The sequence below is a fragment of the Eurosta solidaginis genome, chromosome 2 (assembly GCF_040869045.1).
Source record: "Eurosta solidaginis isolate ZX-2024a chromosome 2, ASM4086904v1, whole genome shotgun sequence".
Lineage (NCBI taxonomy): Eukaryota > Metazoa > Arthropoda > Insecta > Diptera > Tephritidae > Eurosta > Eurosta solidaginis.
The window spans coordinates 124563914-124576049 of NC_090320.1; the positions used below are offsets into that span (position 1 = coordinate 124563914).

Below are 12136 nucleotides of genomic sequence, written 5' to 3' on the forward strand. Positions count from 1 at the left end.
GCCAGACAGATCCCGAAACCCATCCAGAAATTATGCCGGAATGGTCCCCAAATGATTCCGAAATAGTCCCGAAATAATCCCCAAATGATCCGGAATAGTCTTGAAATGACTCCGAGGGGATCGCGGACAGATCCCGAAAACCATCCAGAAATGATCGCGGAAGGGTCTCGATATGCCCCTGACGGGATTACAAATGAGGTGAAGCTAATTATAAAAGCATGTTAATAAGGCAGCAGGCGCGTTGAAGCGAATGAAGAGTTACATACAAACATACAGATAAAGCTAATAAAAGCCTGCTAATAAAAACAGTTCAAGGAGGGAGGATGACGGTAGGATACGGAGAGGACCACCGATCGTTTTTCCAAAATCTGAATCAGCCAGATATAAAAAATTATTGATTTATGAGAAAATGTATATCGAGTTATAAAACTTGATATATAATAGATTTGAGATTTGGGATTTGGCACCAGAGCGGAGGAGGGGGGAGGGGGGGGGGTGAAGAGACGGAGGGTGTCACTGCTCACTTTGTAAGCCTTCGACTTATTTTACCTATTGTGTTTGTAACTGCTCACTTTGTAAGCCCTCGACTTATTTTACCTATTGAAGGGGGGGGGGGGGGGGGGGGGGGTGAAGAGACGGAGGGTGTCACTGCTCACTTTGTAAGCCCTCGACTTATTTTACCTATTGTGTTTGTAATATTGGTGAAGGTCAGTAAACGTAAAGATATAATGTGTAAAAATTATTCCAAAGTATTGTTCGAAGGGTCGTGGAATGAAAAAAATTTCGCCAGTAGACTATTGTATATGTTTGTCCCAAATTTCATCAAAATCCGTGTAGCCGTGAGGCCGCCTCCATTTCCGCTCTCGCGATTTTTTATGTGGATATTATACCCAGAACAGGTCTGCAGAGTAGATCTTGCTGCGAGCTTAGTCTCTTGAATCGCAGCAATGCCAATGTTGTGCCGCTTCATGAAATCGACTATCTCCATGATCTTCCCAGTTAATCCATTACAGTTTAACTGCAGAATTCTGAAGTGGCAACGGGGAGACGTCGTCACTCTGGGAGTAAGTGACGGATGACTACGCCTGGGTTGTGAAAGGCTTGGACGCAAGTAATTGACCAGCCGATTGCATGCTGCACGTCCACAATATGGTCGCCATGCCTAAAAACTTCTCACTGGAAGAAGCTACAAGCTCATAACTGCCACGGTCTGTCTTCTTATGTCCCAAGAACACCATGTACATAATGCGGGGAGAATACTCCCCATCAGGGAGAGAAACGAGATGATAACCAAACAGTTTCTGTTGAATACCCAGAAACATGGGCATTCCAACAGACATTTGATTGATGAGCCAATACCGCCCAGGGGCTTAAGGAGTCTTATCCGTAAGCTTTATGAGGAAATACGGCACCTGAGAACTCAGCCGAATGAAGCAAAAAAACACAAGCTCCTTGGTGAACTAAACAAACAGGCATCGGACCTTTATACCAGGAATTGCTCGGTGAATCCAGTACTCAAAACAAAGTACCCTAAACTTGCGGAAGAAACGCGAGTCACTCTAGCTCAACTTCGATCTGGATACTGTAACAGGTTAAACTCTTACCTATCCAGAATCAACCCCGACATACAAAATGTATGCCCTGCTTGCAATGTGTCCCCACATGAGACCAATCATCTCTTTAATTGTAATGTGGAACCAACGCCTCTAACACCCCTCACATTATGGTCAACCCCTGTTAAGACAGCAAGTTTCCGTGGACTTCCGTTAGAGGATATTGATGACAATTTTTGATCGGTCGCACTTATTGGAGGGGCGAAGCACTGCTACAACAACAACAATGGGAAATGTGAATTAAAAAGCTAAAGTTAAGATAAATCAGAATAAGGCAAATTTAATTTAATTAATTAAAACAGAGACCGAAATAAACTAAAGTTTAGAACCTAGAAACTAAATTTGAAGATATATTAAAAACAAGTAAAGGTGTCTAAGGTCGGGTGTAACCGAACATTAAATACTCAGCGTGAGCTTCAGTTGTACATTTCATTTGAGATAAATTACTTTTCTACATAACACGTGTCACCGCCCGTTTAAAAGAAAAATTTCTCCCCATTTCATCTTAAAGTAAAACTTGATAAGTGAAATATCATTGATTCACTATTTTCTGCTAAGTTATAGCTTATTATTCTGGTCTACGACCCTTTAAAACTTGTTTTATATCTAAGTTGCCGTTGTCTTTAACAGTGCCGTGGCGAGCTTTTTTGGCGCCCGAGGCAAGCTTGTTATTCCCCCGCCCCCTGTTCAAAATGCAGGACAACAAAACTTGTCCTATATAAGAATAAATGGCAAATTTTTTTGAACAAATTATTCGTGCACATATATATTTATTAATACTGTAGTATTCACCATACAATACTGTGTTAAAAAAATGTTCTTCTAACATTTCAAGTGAATTTTTCTTGACTTAATAGAAGCGAATTCGTCAATAATATCGTCGAAATCAATTTTACTGGCAATTTCGTTTTCTATCGATAAAATAGCCAAGTTCGACAATCTTTCTTGGCCCATTGTTGATCTCAAATAATTCTTAACGAGTTTGAGTTTCCTAAAGCTACGTTCACACGTAGCGATTGTTACAGGAATCGTCGAAAAAATTCTCAAAGCAGTTTCAACGTTTGGGTATGATGCTTTTAAACCATAATCTTGAATCATTTGGAGTAGTTCTATAACAGTCGTGGATTCGAGATGATCACGGATGATTGACAAAGCTGCGTGCTTGAAATCTGAAATTTCCTCAATAAATTCTGCGCCATTGATGTCTTTTTCGTATTTGATTGCCAAATCCATCGCTGCTTTTTCCACTTCCGTGCTACTCATATTTTTCAAAGACTCGCCAGACAAAAATCCGAAATCATTGGCCACATCCATTATCTTTTTATACCTCCAGTCGATTTCAACTATGAACCTATCAACTGCCTCGTTGATGTCAATGCGAAACTTTTGATTATCCGGAATTTCGGGTGCGTCGTCTTCTCCTTCATACAATTCCAATTTTTTCTTCTTCCTTGACCGCTTGCTGACATTGCTTGCTAGTAGACTAGTAGCTAATGCAGAAACACGCTTAAAATTTTCTTTGAATTCTGTGTCGCGAAGTTCTTGTAGTGAATTTTTCAAACCCTAAATCAAATGTGCAGCTTTTTTCAAAGCCAAACTTTTCGTTTGCAAAGCTTTCGTAACGCGATCAACCCGACTTAATATCTGATCACAGACGTCGAGGAAAAGAAGATACTTTAAATCAATGTTTTTGATCAGATTTTCGCCAGATGATTTGGTGTCAGGATTATTTGGATTGGCGATTATATCTTGAAGTACTCCAAGAACTGCCTCAATTTGGGAATTCAATGATTTTACGGCATTAGCTTTTGATGCCCATCGTGTGTCCCAGTGCCCTTTCAATGAAATCTTCTATGTTTTCATGAGGACGGTCCAACGAGTTGTAGAAAGTGAAAAAAACTTGAAGATGCTTTCCACAAGTTCGAAAAACTGTTTCATTGCTGCATTGACTGAAGCGGAATGAACCCCTGCCAAATTGAGGCTGTGACTCGCACATGGTACATAAATCGCGAGATCATTTCTCTCCTGTATTTGTGCTTGCACACCACAAATTTTGCCCGACATATTGGCACCATTATCGTAACCCTGACCTCTCACATTTTGAATTTCGAGCTTATCCTCTTCTAATTTCTTCATTATGCAAATGAAGTCAATGAAACTTTCTTCTACAGAGAATTTACCATTGTCAATGTAGACGTAACGAATTATTTCTGTCAACTGTTCGTTGTGAGAGGCATCCGGCGTGCAATCAAACAGCAAACTATAATACTTGGATTTCCTTATCCTTGAAAAAATCTCGTTCCGAACTCTCTGTCCCAATAAATTGATCAACTCATTTTGAATTTGTGGTGACAGATAGTTAACTGCTCCTTTTTTATGATCTGAGATGAGCTCTTTTAATGTTTTGTCGTACTTGCTGAGCAGTTCCATGATATCCAAAAACACTCCACATTCTTGTGTGCCGACTTCCGTCGTCGATCCTCGAAACGCTAAATTGTTTTTGGAACATAACATGATAGCACTTAAAACAGCTCGAAGGGTATGATGCCATCGCTCCTTTTCTAAAAGAATTTCTTTTTGCAGTTCGTCATCAATGCTTTTTGAGTTTCTCAATCTGGCTTCCAAAGTTTTCCATTGGAGTAAAAACTGTCTATGATCTGATGAATTCTCGTGGTCTTCAATACGACCTACGTTTTTCCAATCCGAGAACCATTTATGACGATTGGCGATTGCAGGTATTTGAGATGCCTGAAATTCAAATAAGCAGCAGGAAAAGCAGACTATGGCATTTTTTTCTCAGAATACATCATCCAATTTCTATCAACAGTTTCACCGTTGGACATTTTTTCTGAAACCACTGAGGAAGAAATCGACGGACATCCTTTTTGTCGATATTTCTGAAATCGATGTTTTTTCCTTGATCTGGGCCATGCAAAACCAGAGTTATTCTCATGCTATCTGTAATGCACGGCCAGGATGAAGGTTCGTTGAAATTTATGACTTGTTGAAGGACAGGAGTAATGTCCGCTTGTTTTGATCCAGATTTTTCGATGCTCTCAACAGTATCTGAGGGTGGTATTATACTCGAATTTTTCTCCGATGTTATCAAAACGTCCAGTTCCGAGGTAGTGACAATAGGTGCATCGTCCGATGTTTCTATACTAGCAGAATGAGCTAACGTGTCTTCATTTTCAGACGTTACACTTGGCGTTATCTCTAAAAACTGAGGCTCGTCCAATTTTGAGGTTGATTTTAGGATTACATCATTTGATAATACTGTAATAAAATTTATTTGTCAATGTTTCGGAAGGAAAATGAGTCTGGCAATGCATTATGGTTTAAATGACCATGTTCTGCGGCCAAAAGTCGATTTGTTTAGTTCCGAATTTTGGGAAAATTGTATTTTCTCTGAATAGTAAATATACCATACATTGCGAATATACAGTTCGCTTCCCAAGGCAATCGGTTCTATGTACCGGAGCAACTCGGGATTTTTCCCGACCAAGGACTGTCATTTCAGTGTGACCCCATTTAATTTGTTTCGTCTCTCCCACAAATTGTCATCCTCCCAGCAGCTCCTTGCAGCAGGACTGCTACATATTCTCTTACTCCGGCAAGGTATCGAACCCAATCCGGGTCCGTCTCCTGACCCCGGTCCTGAGAAATGGTTTTGCTGCATTTGCCAGAAAATAATCTTTTTAGGACGGTCATACTCTGTTCAGTGTGTCTCGTGCAAGGGATGGTTACATCGGACAGGTTGTTCTGGGCTTGATCCCAAAACCCGACGTCCACGTAACTTTTATAAAGCTTTTGTGGCTCCTTGCTGCTCACGCCCAAGGGCGTCCCGTAGTCTACGCCTAGGCGCCCCCCCCCCCCCCCCCCCCCACTACCTTCCAGCAGCCTCGCTGCTCAGCAAGCCACAACAAGTACCCGCTGCTGCTCGCGCCCCACGGCGCCAACAACTCAAACAGCTGATACCACTCATAACTACTACCTTCGTAGTAGAGCTGGTAGCAATGCTGAGCATCAGCCCCTGCCCCCGTCTTCTTCACCCCCCTCTGGCAGCAATCGTGCAGGTCAGGGAAACAGACTCTTAGTCCCTACCTCCGGTTGCACCGTCTGCCAGCACAGAATATATAGGTTTGCGACATCCGCTCAATGCAGCTCCTGCCTTGGGTGGTGCCACTTTCCTAGATGTTCTGGTCTCCGCGACGGCAACCCCTCGACGGGTTTCATCGCGCCATGTTGCCAGGTCGCAAACACAAATCATCCGGGTACCCCAATGCTTGCCCAAGGGCGCCCAGTCCCAAGGCCACAACAGCAATTGCGTCCTGGCCTTCCACAACCTAGGCGTAGTCACCCGTCACTTACCCTAGAGTGGCGGCGTCACCCCTCATGCACTTCAGAATTCTGCAGTTAAACTGTAATGGACTAACTGGGAAGATTACGGAGATAGTCGATTTCATGAAGCGGCACAACATCCGCATTGCTGCGGTTCAAGAGACTAAACTCACAGCAAGATCTGCATTGCAGACCTGCTCTGGGTATAATGTCCACAGGAAAGACCGCGAGAGCGGAAAAGGAGGCGGCATCGCGTTTATTATACACCACTCTGTGCAATATTATATATTTGATCCTGGCATCGACTGCAGGGACAATGTCTTAGAACGTCAAGGCCTATCTGTTCGGTCAGGCGATGCAAGTCTAGAAATCATCAACATCTACATCCCTCCTGTCACCTGTTGCCTCAGTGGATACCGCCCTAATATCGAGGCCTTACTCACTGGCAACAATCGCATTATCTTAGGCGATTTCAATGCCCGTCACGACCTATGGAATTCAAACTTGCGGGCGGACAGTAGGGGTGAGATGTTGGCGGATCAAATAGAAGAAACGACGTTCTGCACAATAAACGGAGACGCCCCCACACGTATGGAAGGAAGCTGTCATAGCTCGCCAGACATCTCAATCGTGAGCGCAGAACTCGTAAACTGCGTCAACTGGCAGCCGATGGTAACATTGGCATCCGACGACCTGCCCATACTTATTTCGTTCGAGCGTACCGCCGACTTCATCGTCACCGAAAAACGCACTTTCATAAACTTCAAAAACGGAAAGTGGGAAGAATATAAATCTGCAACAGACAGCAGCTTTGCTGCCCTCCCTATCCCGACTGATGCCCGCCAAGGGGAGCGTGCCTTCCGTAAGGTCATTGAATCCGCCTCGGCACATTTCATTCCCGCCGGGAGAATTCCCGAAATCCGGCCCCACTTCCCGGCCGAGGCCGCGAGCTTAGCGAGGGAACGCGACCTTATAAGACAGCTTGATCCAGGCGACCCCCAAATAAGGGATATAAACCAACGCATCAGATTGCTTGTGGACGAACACAAGCGGGCGAAATGGGAAGAGCACCTAAGAGGTTGTAACCTCTCTACCGGTGTAGGTAAACTTTGGTCCACCGTAAAGTCCCTATCGAATCCGACTAAGCACAAAGACAAAGTTTCCATCGCCTTTGGCGATAAGGTGCTGTCGGATGCGAAAAAATGCGCGAGCGCTTTCTGCCGACAATATATAATGCATCCTACGGTTGACAAAGATAGACGGAGAGCCAATAGACACGCACATAAACACAAATTCAGCGCGTCACCAATCACCATCACCGCTAGAGAGGTTGAGGACGCCATTGGTCGTGCTAAACCATCCAAAGCAGTGGGCCCAGACGGCATAGCCATGCCGATGCTTAAAAACCTAGGGAAAGAGGGTTTCAAATATTTAGCGCATGTCTTCAACCTGTCTCTTTCCAACTTTGTCATACCCGAGAAATGGAAAATGGCCAAGGTGGTCCCGCTACTAAAGCCTGGGAAACCAGCTAACATAGGTGAGTCATATCGTCCGATATCTCTCCTATCGCCAGTGGCAAAGACGCTTGAAGCCATTTTGCTCCCTTATTTCCAAGCACATTTGCAGCTAGCCCCTCATCAGCATGGCTTCAGAAAACTCCATAGCACTACCTCCGCGCTAAATGTCATTAGCACCCAGATAAATTGCGGTTTGAATCAATACCCCCACCATAGAACAGTACTCGTAGCGTTAGACCTATCAAAAGCCTTTGATACGGTCAACCATGGCTCGTTACTGCAAGACCTGGAAGGGTCTACCCTTCCCCCATGTCTTAAAAGGTGGACCGCAAATTATCTGGGTGGTCGGCAGGCATCGGTGCAATTCAGAAACGAAACATCAAAACCAAGGGGAATTAAACAAGGGGTGCCACAGGGTGGTGTCCTATCCCCGCTTTTGTTTAATTTATACATATCTAAGCTACCTTCACCACCGGTAGGAGTCACAATCGTTTCCTATGCCGATGACTGCACAATAATGGCCACAGGCCCAGGCCCAGAGATCGATGAGCTATGCAATAAAATAACCCCCCAAAATCTTGGGTGTGACGTTTGATCAGGATCTACATTTTGGTGCGCACGCAACCGCAATTGTTCCGAGAATTCAGAGCCGTAATAAAATCCTCAAATCCCTTGCTGGCAGTACCTGGGGAAAAGATAAAGAAACGCTCATGACCACATACAAAGCAATTAGCCAGCCTATTACGTGCTACGCGTCACCCATATGGTCGCCAAGCCTAAAAACTACCCACTGGAAGAAACTACAGGCCTGCCAAAATACTGCTCTCAGAATCGCCACAGGCTGTCTTCTTATGTCCCCAGAACACCATCTGCATAATGAGGCGAGAATACTCCCCATCAGGGAGAGAAATGAGATGCTGACCAAACAGTTTCTGTTGAATACCCAGTAACCTGGGCATCCCAACAGACATCTGATTGACGAACCAACACCGCCTAGGGGCCTAAGGAGTCATCTCCGTAAGCATTTTGAGGAAATACGGCACCTGAGAACCCAGCCGTATGAAGCGAAAAAACACAAGCAGGTCCTTGGTGAACTCCATAGACAGGCGTCGGACCTTTATGTCGGGAATTGCCCGGTGAATCCAGTACTTGAAGAAAAATATCCAGAACTCGCGGAAGAGGAACGCATACTCCCCAGGGAAACGCGTGTCACTCTTGCTCAACTTCTTTCTGGATACTGTAACAGGTTAAACTCTTACCTATCCAGAATCAACCCCGACATACAAAATGTATGCCCCGCTTGCAATGTGTCCCCACATGACACCAACCATCTCTTTAATTGTAATGTGGAACCAACGCCTCTAACACCCCTTTCCTTATGGTCCACCCCTGTTGAAACGGCAAGTTTCCTTGGACTTCCAGAGGATATTGATGACAATTTGTGATAGGTCGCGGCTATTAGGTGGGGCGAGCATTGCTACAACAACAACAACAATATACAGTTTTTTTTGTTCTCTTTCAACTCTCGTATAAGATATAGCCACCTGAGTTGCCAACCTAGGGTTGCCAACTAATCCTATTATGTTTTTTTGCATATGGGTTATGATTACGAAGACAACTTGACTCATTTGAATGAACTTTTGAATATGCTACCTTTCAAGCTCTCCTACTTAAGGGTTGCCAGTAGGAAGTTTTTACATTTGAAATATTTAAAACTTGAGTGAGATATGCTGGTGGGCATTTTACTTCCTGTTCCAACAAAAATAATTACAGGTAGGGTTACCACCTAACGTTTACAACTAATCCCATTATATTAATGTTTGCTAATGCTGATGGGTTTGATGGTTTAACTGGTCAGTTATTACTTATTCTATTTTATTTACTTACCAATATTTTCCAACTCTGAAGTGTGCATTTTCCAATAGTTTTCGCCAATTTTTTTTTCATCTTCTTTTCTTTTTTTTATCTCTACGATTTTCAGCTCCACTTTTCTTTCTTTTCACAGGCTCGGACATGATTGAATATGACTATACGTACCAATCGAAATTTTCTCGTGATTTTCTAAATCGTATTGAACTTGCCGTCTAAAGATAGAAATATGAGCCCTTTTTCAAACACTTTTTCATTTATTCACTTAGTTCAAATTAGAATTTAATTTATTTAAAACACTGCCGGTACGATTTTCTAATCGAAACTATAACAATTTGAATTTGACCGGTTACATTCGTAGCGACGCGAAAGGGTTGCGCAATCGACCAATCAGCGATGTAATTATTCGGACGTAAGTAGCTGGTTGTTGACAAACAAGTGTCGCCGCTATATGCATATACAGTCGACTCCCTAATATTATCCTACATTAATGTTATAAGAAATGTTCTATTTATCGAGATTTCTTGCTCTTATTACATTACTTTGCCAGTTTTTGCAAATGTACGTACCTTTTTTTTGTACATGCATGCATGAGCGCGCTTTATCGGTAATCAGAACATTCAAAGAAATGTATGAATTATTCGACTATCATAAGCATTCTAATTTAAATATTCATTAAATTTCACTACATTAAAAATAAAGGGCGCCCATATACATATTACTTTTGAAAAAATTTTACAAATCTGATGATCAAGTGAGAACCTTGCGGGTTCCTGGCAAACGAACGCCTATTTTTTAATTATATTTTTTCAAAATACTTCTGCGAAATTTTGTTTAATATTACCGAAATTAAGCGCCCCTACTCTATTAGCACCCGAGGCAAATGCCTCGGTTGCCTCACCCTCGCTACGGCTCTGGTCTTTAACCGACCCCGTCCATTTTTACTAGAAATATTTCCTGCTATAAGGAAAATATGTGTACCCAATTTTGTTACGATATGTAAATTTTTCTTCGAGTTATGGCTCCCGAAAAATAGAAAATTGCTTAGTCGTAAAAGGGGCGGTGCCACGCCCATTTTTTTAGATTTGAAATTTTTCCTATTTACTGTTATAAGTCCACTTGGGAAATGAAATACCATTGATATACAGCTCTTTTTTGCAAAGATATACAGTGCACTCGTGATAATATAAACTAATTAAAACCAGTTCAGTTTTGCGAGATTGTTCATATTTACGAAAGGCAACTAAATTGAAAAATATTATATTTAGTTAGTCCTAAGACATATAATTTTTATTTAAAAGCGCAAAACAAACGTTACTTATTCATTTTTTCACATTACACAAATAAACAACCAGTTACATTCAAAAAGTTAGTTATGCATAAATTCATATTCAGTTAAATTTTTGGAATAATTCATGTCGAAAAAAAATCAGTAATCCTCTTTTGTTGTTTCTTTTGTTCAAGCATCTTAAAAACTGCCTTTTCCCTGAGCTTCTTCAACACATTTAAATCCGATTTATCAACCATTTCAATTTCAGCCCATTCCAAAGTTTTATTAAACATGTCAATAGCTTCCTTTGATGTAATCGTCTTTTCTGCCTCCACAGAACAGTCACCATCATAGTCGGAAATTTCCTCTATTTCATTGTCATTACATGTAATAGCATCATCGTTCCATTCTCTAACGTTGAAAGCAGTGAATTCAACCTAAAGTGAAATTTAATAAAAATAAAAAAATAAAACTTCTTTGACTAACGGTTCTAAAACACAAACCTCAGGTCTCAAGTATAACAAAAGGTTGGCTGCACCTTCCTCCAAATCTCTTACATTCATAATTAAGTTGCTTCGAAGAACACTCAAAGGAATGTCATCTTCAGGATACTCTTGATTTTCTACTTTTTTGCTCCAACATTTGGATAGCACAACAGCATCTACCTTACTCCATGCAGATTCTAAAGTAACAATCGCGTCCTTAAGTGTAATTTGCTTTAGAGCCTCAAGCAAATTAAACCCCTTTGCAGCAACAGAAGCCAAAGGACTGTTTCTATAGTAAAGTTTTGTGTAAGAGGGGTGATATTTGGTGGCATAAAAATTGCTTATATGCAGCCGTCTTCACTTTTTAGTTCATCCTCGGGTGGATGCGATGGAGCGTTATCTATTAGAAGGATAGCTTTTACTGGTAATCCCTTTTCCATCAAAAACTTTGTAACCTAAACAAATTTTATGAGCTTTAAGCTACTGAGATAGAATTACATATGAAAGCTTACCTCAGGTATGAATGAACGGTGGAACCAATCTTTAAAAATAGCCGCAGTCATCCAAGCGGAGTTAGAATGCCGATAATACACTGGGCAGTCGAAACATTTAAAACAACGGGGGTTTTTAGCCTTTACGACTACAAGAAACTTGAGTTGATGAGATCCTGGCGCATTTGAACAGCACAAGAAAGTTACTCTTTGCTTTTCCATCTTTGCACCTGGAGCAGTTTTTTTTAAGGATGACACATACGTCTTTTGTGGCAAAAGTTTCCAGTATAAACCGGACTCATCGGCGTTGTATGGTTGCTCACGACTTAATCCAAGCTCCTCCATTTTCGCCTTTAACGCTTTTTTGAACGGGCCAACTAACTGGGGCTGTGAAGATAGTTTTTCTCCAGAAACTTGGAGCAAACGAACGCCATATCTCTTTTTAAAATGTTGAAGTCCTCCATCACTGGCAATGAATTCAAAGCAATTTTCCTTAATTTTGAAATGAAGAACCTTTGCTTTTTCTTTTAACATAAGTCCGCTAACCGGG

At 41.9% G+C, this 12136-nt stretch overlaps 1 protein-coding gene and 1 pseudogene across 7 annotated transcripts in view; both read right to left on the reverse strand.

The window, feature by feature from the left end:
• Nucleotides 1–12136, reverse strand: part of Cdk5alpha (Cdk5 activator-like protein) — a 700666-nt gene that overhangs the window by 425938 nt on the left and 262592 nt on the right. The gene's annotated exons all lie outside the window — the stretch shown is intronic.
• Nucleotides 10709–11888, reverse strand: LOC137239564 (jerky protein homolog-like; annotated as a pseudogene).